The sequence below is a fragment of the Pseudopodoces humilis genome, chromosome 2 (assembly GCF_049639895.1).
Source record: "Pseudopodoces humilis isolate 2021_Gansu_Grassland_sample_001 chromosome 2, ASM4963989v1, whole genome shotgun sequence".
Taxonomy (NCBI): Eukaryota; Metazoa; Chordata; class Aves; order Passeriformes; family Paridae; genus Pseudopodoces; species Pseudopodoces humilis.
The window spans coordinates 33,059,169-33,074,935 of NC_142201.1; the positions used below are offsets into that span (position 1 = coordinate 33,059,169).

Below are 15,767 nucleotides of genomic sequence, written 5' to 3' on the forward strand. Positions count from 1 at the left end.
GAGAAGGGAGGGTTAAAAGTATAAAAAGAAGTCACTGTCCCTCATATGACCTCTGCTGGCCTCCCATAAAATAAGCATCAGTGCTTAAGAGGATGGGACTAATCTTTCTAATGCAGTTCTTTAATTTGCTTTTGTTTTATCTGTGATGAATTTACATAAGCCAGATATTTAGAAAAGTCCACAAAGAGAAGAGGAGATATTTTTGGAGAAGGATACTTGGAACTCATTTGAGTAGGTGAAAATTTTTTATGACTGCGCTAGCACATGTGATACAAATCTTTTTTCCTCTGAAGATTTCATCTTTAGCAACTTACAGATACTGTTGGTTTTGCAGGCCAGGGTATGCTGACCAAAGGAACCATTCCAGCTCCCCTTGATATTGCTGGAAGAGTCATCTTTGACTTTAAGCATGTGTGGTCTTAGCCAGCAGTATGCAGTTGTGCACTCCATGGTGGAATTTCCTAGCCACATGTCAACACCATGGTTTCTAAACAGCTCAGTTCAGTGCAAATGGTGTAAAGCATTACAGATTGCCTGGTGGAAAAAAGGTGATTGTGATGTGAAATGTACTCTGGTAAGAGGAATGCATCAGTTATCTCAGTATGTTTTGGATCAGAGTCTAAATGACATGTTGAATACCTTGAGATATCAATGACTTCAGCAATATTTAATACTTTGACCAGCAGGATATTACTTTACAAGACAGAGAGGCATAATAGAAGATAATTTTACTCAGCAAAATATAAGTGGAATAAAGGCAGGCAGAAGCTGCCAGAAATGGGAAACCATACTTTGTGAACTTGTTTCATCTATTTAAAAGAAATTTGCACAAATGGCAACCCCCTCCCCCTTTCTCCATTTTTATAACTCTACAATACCGGGGAAATATGTTAACATGAATATCACTATGTTTCTTTTATTTATAAGAATAAGCCTATTTTCTTTCAGCTGCAGACCCATTATTGCAACAGTAAACAAGAAAAGAGGGATCAATTTTAAACTGATAAACAGTGAAAATTTTCACTGGGTAGAATAAGTTATGTTGAGGTTACTTGCTGAGAACAGATTAGGAGAAAGCCAGCACTTGTGTTTATTGAGCTTTTCTAATAAAAAGTAAACTCACAAAGCCTTGTTTATTAGTTTTTTTAATAACAACAAATTGGATACTGTGGTATGCACATATATATATTGACAGTTAAATCTGAACTTGTTCTCCCCCATGCATGAATATGTAAACATGTACTAATCATTTTACATATAGAAACAGCTGAAAAGCCCAGAGAGAGTCTTGCTCCAGCAGAGCTTTTCCTGTTTACTTTGTTGTCTGTTGGATCATGGGCTTATTAAAATACAGCTATAATTTGGTAAAACTCTCAAGTAGAATTTGTCCAAGAGGTTGCTTTACACAAGTGCACAGTCCAATGATTAGTTTGCCATCGGGAAGAAAGAAATGCACATAAAAAGATAAAACCAATCATATAATTGGGTTACATGAATGTCTTGCAGAACAGTCTGTTTTAGAAAAGATACCAGATCAGTAGATAAAGAATTTCCCCACTAAATTATTTCTTTTGATACCCATCTTTTACAAAAAGAGAAGAATCATCCTTTTCTTTCTTCTCTTCTTTACAAGCAAATAAGAACCAAAGCACAATCCCCTTTAGGCCATACCTTTTATTTACCATAGTCTGATTGCCAAAGACAGAATTCAGCTGAGAATAATACATATGCATGATGATGGACTTGTCATCCTTGTCTAGTGGGAAGGGAGGTTCTGGATGAGGAAAGTGAAAGGGAAAAATTAAGTAACATCTGAAAACTCTTTGAATTTTGAACTCCAGATGATGCTGTACAGGATAGGACTTTGAAAGCATCCTCTTCAGACATGAGAGGTGGGAAAAACTAGAAAACCTAAAGTAGATCAAACCCATACTGGTGGGTCCATAGTCAAGTACAAAAGCTTGTACTTGTGGGCAAGGTACTGATAGATGTAGAAGGCAGAAGCCTATTAAGCTTTGGAAAACTCTTTCTTGTATTCTCTAATGACCATCCTGCCGTCTGCTGAAGAAAGAACATGAAAATTATATTGCTAGAGATGTGTGCAGGGACTCCTCAGTGGTAACTCTGTACCGTTCATCAAGTAAAGTCTCCCTTCTTGCCATCCCCAAAGGCTGAAACACAGTTACTTGAATGGGCTTTTATATAAACAGAACATAAAACACCCATCAGCATGTATGCTACTGATATAATTTTAAGTGTTCTGCTTAAAAATACATAACTGTGAATATTGAACTCCTTAGTACAACTCCTCTGAGGGTGAATAAGGAAACTTCAAATTCATCTGTTCTAAATAACTTGAGATGTAAAGGATCTGTGTAAGTTACCTCTACCGGTTCCTCTTCATCCTGTAGAAACAAGATGAAATACTTCTAGCCATACTGAAGAAATGAAGCACTAGAGTCTCTAAAGGCCACACAGGTGAATTTTATTTTGAAAGAGTATGAGAAAATTCTTCTCCATTTTCCAGGAGTCTTCACTTCTTAACAGTTGGAGTCTTGTATTAACCTCACTTATGATCTTGACCTGTTTCAAGACAGCTCTTCCAAATTGTGAAGCAAAGAAAAATAGAGTTTCCCATTACAGCTACAGTTGAATGACCCTTTCTGTTTCCCAGCATTGTAGGAGCTGGTGTATGTGCTTATCCTGTTTTTCAGGAAATGGGAATGATGTGAATGTGCTAAAGGGAAAGGATTTCCTTGTTTCTTCTCCTCTTTGGCACCTGCACATGCCAGAGGCTGTGCACATACTGTATCTGCCATGCTGCAGTGCCTCTAGGTCACATTTGTCGTGATACATTATGTCACCAGCACTACAAAATTCCTGAACATTTACTGGGGATATTAGATTTGCTCTCTCTGAAGTGAAGCTTATAAACTGCATCACCAGCTATTAGGAGAAGACATGCAGTATATTTGTAGCTGTAAGTTAAGAAAAATCTGTATATATCTGTTTTCTATTCACTGAAGGATCACCTCTCTCCGCCTTATCAAATCTGATGCATCTCTCTTTTCCTCTCAAATGATAATAGCATAGTACAAATACTCTCCTATCATATAAAAAGACTTGTGCCTGCCTCTCTTTTTCCTTGTAATGTTTCATCACCTGTTTCATTCGCTTAAAATATGTAGTGATTTCAAAATCACAACATATTTTTTGTATTATTTGTGATGGGTTAAGCAGCATTAAAATGAGCAATTCCAATGTAGTTCTTTAATTATTTTCTCTTTTAATAGAAATTTCAGCCTTGAGCTACTTGTGACGCTGTAACACATATGTATCTTCATGACTGACTGACCATACTGTTGGATTTTGTTACTGTTTTCAAGGTAGTTGAAACAGCAATGTATTTATGGAAAATCAGGTCAAGGATATGTTTGAGACACATAAAAATGTCCTAAAAAGCATTCATAAAAGACTTGTTTCCCAGTAACTAGTGGTTTCTATATCTCTTACAGCAGAATATTCCTTGCTCTGAATGTCTAAATAAAACCCATGACTGTGCAGAGGAGCACAGTGCATTGGTCTGGACTGTTTATTCTCTTGAAGCTCAATACTGTCTTGGTGGTCTACTAAAAAAACATTTTCCTTTCCTTTTGCACTATTTCATAATATAGCTATGAAAGGGAGTATTACAATATACTTGCAACATAACTGTTTCCTGTAATGCAATGCATATGAAGTGCAGTCTCAAAAGATACCATGAAATGGGAAGTCCATTTTCCATGTGGCAAAACTTAGTGTAACAGTGGGTTTAGTTGTTGAATTTTGAGTAGAAATGTTGTTACATATATCTGTCTCACAAACAAAGGAGCAAGTTTTGTTATTCCTTGGTCTTGTAAAAATGAATGTAATACTTAGCAAAGATGATTTTATATTTGTATGAACAGAAAACATTTTCCTGACCACTTGACCCTAAACTAAGACATTCACGTAAAACAAAGATGTGCATTATGGCATCTCAGTGCTGTCTGGTCTTAGCATGAAGCCCTGGGAGGTATGTAAGAGAGCAAAGGGAAAAAGAGTTGGTCAAAGATATATGGCAAATTATAAAATGCATGTCTATGTGTCCAGAAGTTATTGCAAAGCTAACACTCCTGCTCATGTAATGGTATTAGTATCTATTGATTTTTGTGACAGAGAGAAGGACAGAGGAATAGAGCACAGAAAATGAAGAAAAAACAAGACAAAAAAATAACATTTAAAAGCAGTCTTGCTTTTGTAGAAGTTATAGAGGGAGGAGGAAAATTAAAGATGCCGAAGTCTTTACCCTTTAAAGTGGTAGAAATTGACTCTCTTTTCTTTCTCACACATACATTGTACATAGCAAATACCATACCAAACCTCCTTTTCCCCTCTTTTGAACCCCAGACAGGGTTTCCCACTGATAGATTCAAGACTTTGTTGAAGGCATGAGGCAGAGAAGCCCCAAGAAGTCCTAACACTAGCATGGTGTAGTGGAAGAACACATCTCTATCAGTATCTTGTTTTCCTGTGGGTTGTGTTCGCTGAAGAAGGTGGCGGGATACACATGATTGGTGTTTGAAATGCAAACATGGCACACACTGGATTGCTACAATTCCTACAGCTCAGACCTGAAAGATTTGAGAAATCTCTGTGTGGCATGAGCTTCCATATACCTTTGCTTCCATGAACACATCCAGAATGGATCCACCTATATTATCCACACTCATTTTTGCCAAGACCCTCAGTTGAAATCCAGTTCAGAAATATTGCCTGCCTGTAAAGGAAACACTGCTCCAGAGTTGATAGCCACTGGTTCAGCAAAAACAGTTCCCTGTTCATTTAAAAATAAGAAATTCCCAGAACAATGTACCTATGCCTGTGATGCAGCTGATTTCTCTACCACTGACATCACTTACTGTCCTTTTTTGCTTTTGCTTATTATTCTCTGCTGTCTCAGACCATAGCCCTGTAGTTTGTCAAACTTTTACATTTTCTACCGTGTTTACCTTCTTCTTCTTATATGAGCAATGATCTGTTTAGTTTGGGTCCCCGAGGACTGTGGCTAATGGTGCTTGTGTGTCAGTCAGTCAGTCTTCCTCTCTTGCTGAAAACACTCTTCGCTTCATGCTCATAGAAATGCACGTATATTTCATAAATAGTAAAGTGCAATTAATTCTGTGTCATATATGGGGCTTCATTTCTCTGTTTATGTTTTTGTTTAGAAATATCTTCAGCAGGGATTATTTGATACTTTGTTTTTTCATGTTTTTCCTCTCAGTCTTAAACCCTGTTTCCGCTTTCAGATGCTCATTTAAACTTTAAAAATATGGGGTAACATGCAGAAGGTGACCAGATAACAATACATTTCTATAGCACAGCTCTGCATACTGGTAGTCTTCATACTTAATTTCAGTTAATATATTTTCTGTTGGAAATCATACCAAGGTGATATTTAAATGAAAGGAATTCTCTTGCAACAGCTGTAAACAAACAAAAAGGTACCAATAATTAATCATTGAGATGACCTCAAATGTTAGCTAAATGTTTACCTCTTTTTTCCCCTCTTAGACTGTCATGAAGGAGAGGAATAAGAATATGATTGCAGAACATTGCATAGGACAACATGTACAAGCAATTTAGTTATGTTTTCCTACAGTCCTTCTTTCTGCGGCATTTCTATGAGAGTAGTTTGATCTCAAGCAGAGAAGTGATTTTGTCAGCTCCTGTGGACCAAATTCCAGCCTCAAGCCAACTTGTGCCTCTTTGAGCTGGAGCTCATGTGGTCTGAATCAAGGATGGCAGAAGCAGCAGCCTCCTCTTCCTGTTTCTGAGCAAAAGATGAATGGATGTGGTACCAGATGAAAGGCAATGCTGAATTTAATGAAATTAGTTTATGGGGCAGGCTCCACCCAAAATAATTTCATTTGTCTCCCAGCTACAAATGAAATTCATTTGTTTTGCACTTCCTGACAGATTCAAATGTGTCAAAACATTAGGGTCACGAAGGTGGGTGGTTTGCATTGACAACTGTGGTTTTTTGTGGCACGCTGGTTTAAATCAGCAGATTTCAAACAGATTTTGTATTGAAGTTTAGGACAGAGTTGAACCCAATTTTCTTGAAGAGAGTTGTGGTGTGTGAACAGATTTATATGGCTGGTCAGTAGCTGGAAGCAAAGCCATTAATGTGTAATGTCTCTGGATGTTATCTGGGAAACTGAAAAAGCAATTAAGTATTTAGAGAGACATTTAAGGGAGAAAAATCAAATCAAATACAAAATAAAGGCTTTGTGAATTCAGTTATACAGGGGAAGAAGACTGAAGAAATGTTTGAGGAGAAAGCTGCAGTATAATGGCAAAATACTGTTTAGAGAACATGAGAATTAAACTGAATAAAGTTGAGATCAGTCAGACAACTCCAAGCCCTTCATCTTTAAAGCAGTTAGTTATAGGTTAAGGGTGCAAGTGCTGTGCATTTTTCTCAACAAGAGATGCAATCATTTAAATTTGGCAGAGGTAAAGATGTGCTAATTAAATGCATGCCTTGCATCAGCTGAAGAATGTGAGCTTGATCTTAACAGCCTTTGTAATTTTTCAGATGAGAATGCTACATTCTCTTGCAAAGGCCAGCTGCCAGAATGATGGTGCTTCTTAGGGAAAAGATTAGGACATTTAAATAAACTATCTGTGAAAATTGTAACGTAATTTATAAGGACAAGAAGTAAAACTGGATATATTGCTGGTATTTGCACGTCAAGTGCAAGCTGGACATTTGGTATCACATGGGATTTCTAGTACATTGATAAACTACAAGGTGAAAGGGAAACACAAGACTGATGGTTGAGTAGGATACACCAATTCATAAGTGATGTTTGTGTAATGGCTAGTGGCAAGGAACTAATATATATTTATTTTGCATATTTGTGTTTAAGTGTGCATGTAACTACAGCTTGTTTCATTTACAAATACTGCTAAAAGCTGTGGTATTTTACCTCTGAGTTTTGGGTTCCAATAAGGTGCAAAAACTAGATCTTTAAGGGGATCTAGTTTTTCTCTCGGGATATTAATTATCTAGATTTATGATGTATATAATATATAAAAGTACATATGTATGAAATGCTTTAACTTCACTGTTCATATAAATTTGTAATTCTAGCATACGCTTAGTACCAAAGTTCTTGAATGCTATTCTCCCATTTTTGACATTGAAAACATTTAGTTTAAAGAAAACTTCTCTTGTAATAGAACTGATGAACTAATTGTAGCAACTTTACTTAGTCTCCATAACATTTATAAATGCATTTACACTACGGGTCTTTTTTTCATATTGGGATGTTATGGTACATTACACTCAGCTATCTAGGTCAAATCATATCAGTTATTTATATTTAATAGGTTTAAAAAGAGTTTGAGCATTTGGTGTGTACATTTTTCCTGAGGTAACAAGCTGAATAGCAGTGCAGATACCGGGTGGGTCTGTTGGTTGTCATGGCGCTCGGTGCAAAGGAGCAGAGCTATCTCAGCCCCATGCTGGGGGAATTAAAAATGAAAATGAGAAAGATTAGGTAATGTAATGTTGATTTTTCTTGTGATTTCTACTTCCTCTGAGAAAAACAAATGCAATATTTTTAATGAGAAAAAAAAATCTCTCAGATACTCTTGGTATTTAGAGATGTCAGCATTTTGTGTGGCAGCTTATTTCTAGCTTGACCGCATTTCTGTTTATAAACCATCAGTAGAGGTTTATAATTGAAGGAGATGATGCTCTAGGTGATATGTGCATCCTGCCTACTCTAGAAACTAGCCAGATTTAGCTCAGATATGTAAATAAGATTACTTCTATACTCTGTGGTGTTTTACTCTCTGTCTGACCCCCTTCTGTGACTTCCCTCATGCCAGCACAACCACCCAAAGCATCTCCAGAAGCTGCTCCTACACTGCAGCTGGTGTTGTGTGGCATGTGTAGTATGTGGGGGCCTCCAGCCCCCTCACCTGCCTGCTGCTGCTCAGCCCTGGGTGCGGCTCAAACCAGTCACTGCACTCTGCACACTGTTATTTTCCTGCCCCTTTTTTATGAAGTGCAATTAAAAGGACCTCAGACAAATATTCACTAATTTTCAGTAATACCTCAAGAGACGCTCATGGGTTTCATCCAGGGAAGAAGAATTTTGGGCTTATGTTTCCAGTGGTTTGAGGTGGAGAAATGTGGAGATCTGGCTGTTTGCAGATCACACATGTAACACAGTGTGAAAACTTTTTTTTTAATCATCTGGGGACCAGTTGTCAAAGAGTAGGTATAACCTAAGCATAGATGCCATGCTGGAAGACTCACAGATAGAAATCAGGAACCAATCCAGAAGGATCTTCAACTTCCTCAAGTTTTCTATTTTGTCTGCTGGCCTTGGTCTCATTTTCTGGATATCTGCTGTCCAAAGCACCAGTTCTCCCATACATGTAGGGATTGCTGTCTTGATGGCAGGTCATGGAACAAACAGGGAAGTAATGGGTGTCATGGGCTGACTTTACCTTTAAGGTGGTTTTGGGAGCTAAGGAAGTTGAAGTTGCTGGTGACTGATGGGAGTCTTGTCTCCTGACCAATTATCGGTCATTACTGGGAATTGACAGCAGTTTTGACCATTGAAAAGTGAGATCAACTTGTGAACCCTACCTTAAGATGTAAATCCAGAGCTCTCTTGTTCTCTGTGTTTCCTGGCTGTGAAAGATAACAGAGCTCCAGCTGGCCTCCCGTTCCCTGCCCGGCCATGCAGCCTGGGCTGGGGCTGGGCTGGGCCTGCTGCGTCTCCCGGCCGGCAGATGGGGCCTGTGGGGCTTGCTCCGGGCTCTGGCCGGGCCAGGCCGGTCCCTGGCTCGGCTGCAGTTTTTGCCGTGACTGAATTCGCCAGAGACTGCTTTGTAAAGAAAGGAAAAAAAAGCTCTGGACCTGCGGCAGGCTGAGACAGCGACCACACTCTCCAGAGCAGCTATGAGGAATTTTCCATCGCAGACAGCTCCAGCTGCTGCTCCGGCAGAAGTCACAGAACCATCTACAAAAGCCTGAGCAAGATTTTAACCCTTTTCATTACCCAGATGAGACTTGCAGATTAATCCTTTTATCCAGAGAGAGAAAAAGAGATCAACATGTAAAGAGACTTTATAAACTATCAGAGACAGTAAAGAAAAGAAGCTTCAGAAAAGGTAGAGAATAAGGAGATGCTTTATAAGCTGAAAATACTTTTCTGTTAAAGCTATGGAAATGGACAATAAGGTCTTGAAAATACTCCTTTAATTCATGACTGTATATAGGGAGGAATAGAGTGTTCAAAGTGTAAATTTTGAGTAAAAAGTAGAGTGATTGTGATGCAGTGAGGTGCTGGAACAAGGTGAAGCGAAAATTTGAAGCCTTGGGGGGCAATGAGAAAACTCTTTTCCAGTAGAGCTCACAAAGACAGATGAAGGAGACTTTTGCCTTTGAATAACTCATCCTTAAAATGACATCCCTAAACTCATGGCCCATAACACACTTCAGAGTGATGTGAAATGAGAGGAGTGAGCTCTGATAACAGCATTTCTGGGCAGCTGACATGAGGGCAATAGAAAACTATAGCAAAAGTAGTTTTCTTGTGAGAAACTCCATAGATTAACATAAAGAGACTTCTGTTTCTCTACAAAGACTGATGAAAAGACTGTAGCAGGAATTGAGACTGTTTTAACCACCAAAGTTCCAAAGTTTTTGTCTCTGTTGTCATGTGAACAAAAGAATGGTGGGTAGTAAGGGATAAAAAGGGTTTTCTGGAAGTTTATTTTGGTGTTCTTATTCTTGTAGTTTGTTAATAAACTTTCTTTATTCCTTTTAAGTTTTAAGCCTGTTTTGCTCTTGTTCTAATCCATATCTCACAGCAAGAAATAAGTAATTTTTTTTAGTTACTGGTTTAAAACCACGACAGTGGGCTAATCTGGGAGAGGTCAAACTTCTAAAGATCTTCAAATGGCTAAGAGCCACCTGCATCTTTCCTGCTCTATGCCCAGCACCTCATCCCCACAGGGTGCCATCCTGGTCACTATACTCCAGATATTTAGTAGACTGTGGACAGTGGATTAGGGTCAAAGAATATGGAAGCAGTAATCTTGGTGGTTTGTCTACAGTACTCTCATAGCTTAAATCTGCTCTGCAGTACAAGAGTATAAAAACATTAAGTGTTAACAAGTGTTCAAATCATCTCCAAATTACCAGCAGCATTGTCCTACAGGATTTCCTTTTCCCTAGGTACATTTGCAAATATGTATTTACATTTACTGGATAGAAGTCAGTGACAAGAATGATCTGAAATGAAATTGTGAAACATGCTGCTTAGAACAGTCAGCATCATAGGGGAAACAGTAAGCAGAGAGAAATCTAACCAGGATGCTGCCAGGCCAGTCTGCAGAAAGATGACAATCTGTATTCATTAAAGATACTTAAGAATTTTCTAAAAAAATAAACATAAAAAATAATTCAGGAAATATGAATGTTATTATTGATTAAGCTTTTGAAAGGGAATTTTTCTCAATAAAGGAAACCATATTTTCTACTCACTGTTTTTCTTGTGTTTTCATTAAGTAATTTAATATGTCTGAATCTTACTTCATGTTGTATTTCCTCTTTATTACTTTATATTACATCTCTGTGTTCAGAGATTGAATGATATAATGCCTGGCTAGAAAGAAAGTATGCCTTCTGTTCAAACGTATAATTTCAGACCAACTTTATGCTTTTTATTGGGGAAAAGGTTATTAAAATGCCTATAAGGTATGTTTGTTTTCTTTTTGATCAGAAACTTTGGTACTCAGGTTTTTGTATTTCTTATCCAGAAATAAAAATGTACTCTGTCTGTTCTCTAAAGGCCCACTGTTGCACTGTTAAAGTCAATGGGAAATCTGCCCCTAACTTTGATGGGAATGCTACCAGACCCCATATTTATAGCAGAGGGCAATATTCATCTTGGTGTAATGGAATAGATGTGCATTTCAAATATCTGGTAGTCAATCTTGCTTGGTTTTTCTAACCAGTCAAAGTGCATGTAGCAGTGCTTCCTCAAGACAAATTAAAAATAAGAAAAAAAAACAAAACAGTATTGGAGAACACTGGATTTCTAAAGAAAACAAGTTTTCAGATGTATTTTTTCTTACCATATATTTTTTTTGCAGAGGTATTGTTGTGGTAATGACTATTTAAAAAAAGAATAAAAAGAGGCTTATGCTCTGAGAAAATGTTCTTTAAACCAGCCTGAGACAAATAAAATCTCCAAGGAAGAATCCCTCTTTCTTAAGCATCTTCTTTGCTGTATTGTGCACACTAGTGACAGCATAGGTGTTAATGTGTCTTGCTTGTGCAATTATGTCACAGCAAATGTGTATGTTTCCTCAGACATCTCTGAAAGCATGATCATCCTTATTATTGAATCAGCGGAGGACAAACCTTAGTCAAAAAAGATGACTTTACACCAAATTCTTTGGGATTTTGCCTGGAACAGACCATAAAAAATGGTGGAAGATTTGCTTCTGGGAGATATCCTTCATAGGAAATGGAGTTTCTGAAGATTGGGGCTACTTCATGTTTCAAATTAACTTATTTCATTGAAAATACAATAAAAAACTTGGTCTTTTTGATCACAATTTTTTTCCTAAAATCTATTTAAAATGAAGGTATTTTTATGTTAAAAACCTGGATATTATAATTGCAGGAAGAGCCCAGCAAGAATAAAGGCAGATGTGGTGGTACCTAGCAGTGACAAACAAGAAGCCAGCAAATACTAATGTGCAGCTGTAGAGTTCCAAGAAAAGCTGTAGCCTGTGAACTAATTATCAGTCTTCTGTGGTATCTTCACAACCTATGGGAGGTTCTAAACACAGGTTAAGTACATGAATAAAAAGTTGTCCATACTGGCATGCAGTGAAGGGAGGCAGATGCTGAAGATTTAGCATAGAATTTAATCACAAATTTGCTGGAGATTTCAACAGGAGTTGAATTTAAAACTAGTGTCTTTAAAACTATGCTTGTATGACTATTGCAGAGGGTATCACCCTATAAAACAGTGTCTGTATAAAAAAGTTCAATGGTCTGTTAAAAATATGTATTAATAGTTTGGAAACCCAGGGAGAATCCCTCATCCACAATCATGGTCCTTCATTGAAAGAGGTATTAACAAATATTAACAATGTCTAGTCAAATTTATGGGTTTCTGTGCTAAACACATATTTTATAGAGTTAAGAGTACTTTTTATTTCTGTAAGAGAATGAGATGATAGAAGACATTCTGTGACTTTCAGCAAGGAAAAATCTGTTCTGGATCTAGTCCTAATTTAAAAAATTTAGAAATATGGATTCAGATTGAAAAAGAAGTTCATGCTTCTTTTGACCTCTGTTTCAGGAAGAATTCAAGAAAGTTGCTTTGCAAATTCAATCATTTGCTTGTCTTTGAGTGAAGAATAAAATCCCACTTCAGCAAAGCAGCTAAGTCTGTACTGTAGTCCTGTTAAGAATTTGTGAGGTATCATTGCTGGAATTGAACAAAAACAATGAAGTTACAGACACCATTACCCTCAACCAATCATCATCTAATTTAAAGTGTTTAACATAGTGTTTAACATCCCCAAAAATACATATGTACGTCTGCTTGGAAGAAGTGTTTTTCCATTTGTTGCTACCACAAGCTGGAAAATTGTGAAACAGAAGGTCTTTGAGCTCTGGAATCACTTATCAAAACCCAGTCTCTACTACCTACTCTGTTTTTCACAGAGATGGTAGGTCCTGCAGGTGACCTGAGTTTCACCTTGATTTCTCATTTGTGTGGTATTGCTTTTGAGTGTGGTTAATTCCCTCTCCTGGTACTCGTTGCCATAGTTTGATTAAATTCACAGCAGCTGAAGATTTACCCCTTCATGCTTTTGAAGTGTTGCTGTCAGGCTTTGTACTCTAGAGTGGCGGTAGGATGTGTACTGAGGCTCTTCATTTTCGGAAGATAGATTGTGGCAAAAAGTGATGAAGTGGCTGGACGGTGCCCTGGCCTTCTGTCCACCTCTCCCACAGTCAATGGCTGCAGCCTTGAGTGTGTGGTGTAGTATCCCGTCCTTGAGACAGTAGCAGTGACATTCTCTTTTTCCCTTCCAGATAAGTTTGTTGGTGCCCCCAAGGTGTTCCAGTAGCAGTACAGGAACTGGAGCCAGAGCAAGGGGCTGGATGTGGCTGGGGCAGTCAGGTGCTCTGCTGGGCAGCCCAGTGTCTGCCTGGGGCTGTTGCCATATGATGATTTGGACTTGGCAGTCCTGCTTGGGGTGAGTGGGGATGTGAGAGAGAATAGTCCCTGGGCTGTTTTATTTAGGAGTTGAGGCAGGACAGAATAGGATGGTTTTCCTGGTCCTTGAAGCAGTGCAAATGTGGCAAGAGGTCATTCGCATTGTAGAAAATAATCTGTGTGTAATTCAGATAAACACATTTGTTTGGGTTCTTATGGTTAAGGAGCCAAATTCTTCCATTTGCTACAAAATGAAACTCACAGATACTAGGAATTGTCCAAAATTTTTGCTTCTTGCTTGTTGCTGGAAGAGAGAGCTTTCATCATCAAATGCTTGAAAAATTGCACTAATTGTGGCTGCTGCTGTGCCCTGCTGCAAGGCTGCATCCCTCACAGGTCCTCTGGGAGCAGAGGCCTCATGTTGTCCCAGTCCTGTGCCACCTGGCAGCCCCTGTGACCACCAAGTGTTGTACAAAGCAACTGAATTTGGAAACTTGCTGTGTGTAAATACCTTTCTGATGGCTTAGCCCCAGTAATTGATACTGCAAAACTTCTGAGAGGTCCCAGAGCACAGATTAGGCACAAATACCTGCTTCTGTGTGAGCTGCTTTGCCTTGCTGGTAATGGCCTGTGCCAGGGGGTTGGTGGTTTACTGGTGGTTAAAGCTCAGTTGTGGAAACTCATTTAATTTCCTTAAGAGGAAAGCAAAAACATGAGAATGCAGTAGGTCAGGCAAGAAACCTCCCCAGCAGGGAAGGAATTGTGTGCTGCACTATGCATTCAACAGCCTTTCTCTTTATTATTTTTCAGTTAAATAAAATTATTTTTGAAGAAAGCACCAAGGGGCAAGTGTGAGCTGAACAGTTTGGGAATGCTTAGAAACATGTAAGAAAAATCGCTTGATTACTTAGAGGAATGGAAATAGCCACACCAACCAAGCTGCTATAATCCATACTAGGATAAAAATACATGTAAATTCTACTTTACCAGTTAATAAGATGACAAGGACATTACAGGGATGTCTTGTCACAGATAAACTGATAAGAAAATGACAATCCATGCTGGTAAATGGTATTCTTGACATGAGATGATTTCAGTATAATCCAAGTGAAATCCAAGTATATAGAGAAGGAAGGTGAAGCACAGATTGTTGAGTGATGTACTCAAGGTCATTGAGGAAATGTCAAAATAGGAAGTCAAATTTAGGGAGGCAAATCCTTCTTAATAATTTCAACTACTCACAGCTAAGAAACTGTGGATTTCCTTGAAGCTAGTTACAACAGGTTTGAAGATTTTGGTTTTAAAAAACAATGCCAAGCCCAGCTGGCTTCAGGCAGTTCCTTGTGTTTAATTTTCAGTTTATTTAACCCTTTCTTACACCTCTATTATGAACCTCAGTTCAATTTGTAAGGAAAAAATGCCTTTCCAAATAGAAAATATCAGTGCCTTATTTGGAAAATGAGGATACAAAGTGTTGATGTTTCTGAAAAAATATTGAGAAGTGTTTTGACATTTCTGACATTCCTTCATTTTTTTTGTGTCTAAAACAGTCTGTAAGAGTTGATTTGACTTGACAAATATTCTCACTCCTTAGAAGATCTGTTTATGCCAAATTTACTGTTTAGTGATGTTATTTCCTGCAGATCTATGGCTCAGCCTTATTTAACATAGTTAACAAAAGTTAACTATAAGACAACACAAGTTAACAATTGTACTTGCATTAAATATGTCTATCTTAAAGCCTTAGATCCTTGGAGCAAGTGTCTTTGCAAGAGAACCTGTTTTCATTAACAAAAGCAGAATGATTTTTCAAGTCTTAGGAATGAAGGCAACTTAAAAACGGTAAGTACATTTGAATCTATGGTCTCTAAAGACCAGAATGCAAACATCTCATGTGACTATTTCAAGGCTTTGCCATTTTTAGATAGAAAGTTAATTTCTGGAAGTCATGAAAAAGTTTTATGAAGCTGGGGTTTGTCATCATACAATTGAAGGGCTGAGCTGGACTTAGACTGAGATAACGAATCAACAAAAAAAAAGGAAAGGTAATGCCACACTCATCAAGAGCAAAGGAGATTTTCGCTGTCTTGGTGGAGTCTGGATCAGGACCCTGAAAGTTTTTATGTGTGAGTTTATGTTATGCATAATAGAGCCCATATTAAGTTTCCCTGTAAGTGGTTTTCAACCAGTTCCAGAGCAATGTGGAGTTGACTTCATGTGGTACCTTTGCACCAGCAAGTATCTCCCTCATAGCCCATCGTGCCCTGTGTGTTCAGTCCCACAAGCCATGGGATGCGCATGATGTGAGAGTGTACCTGATACATGAAATTATTCCTAGCAGCTATTATAGTAGTATGTTTGCTATGGTCTTTATTGTGTCTTCTAGAAATAATTTTCATGGATGCTTTACTGACTTACATTGTGTAATACACTTTTCCAGGAGTAACTGAATATAAACATAAACACACATGTGCA

The 15,767-nt window shown here is 38.0% G+C and overlaps 1 long non-coding RNA gene across 1 annotated transcript; it reads left to right on the forward strand.

The window, feature by feature from the left end:
• Positions 1-13,216: 13,216 nt before the first annotated feature.
• LOC148184830 (uncharacterized) lies at positions 13,217-15,433 on the forward strand. The gene is made up of 4 exons (XR_015772031.1): positions 13,217-13,332; positions 14,103-14,177; positions 15,034-15,134; positions 15,217-15,433. It is a non-coding gene; the product is annotated as an uncharacterized LOC148184830 (long non-coding RNA).
• Positions 15,434-15,767: the final 334 nt, after the last annotated feature.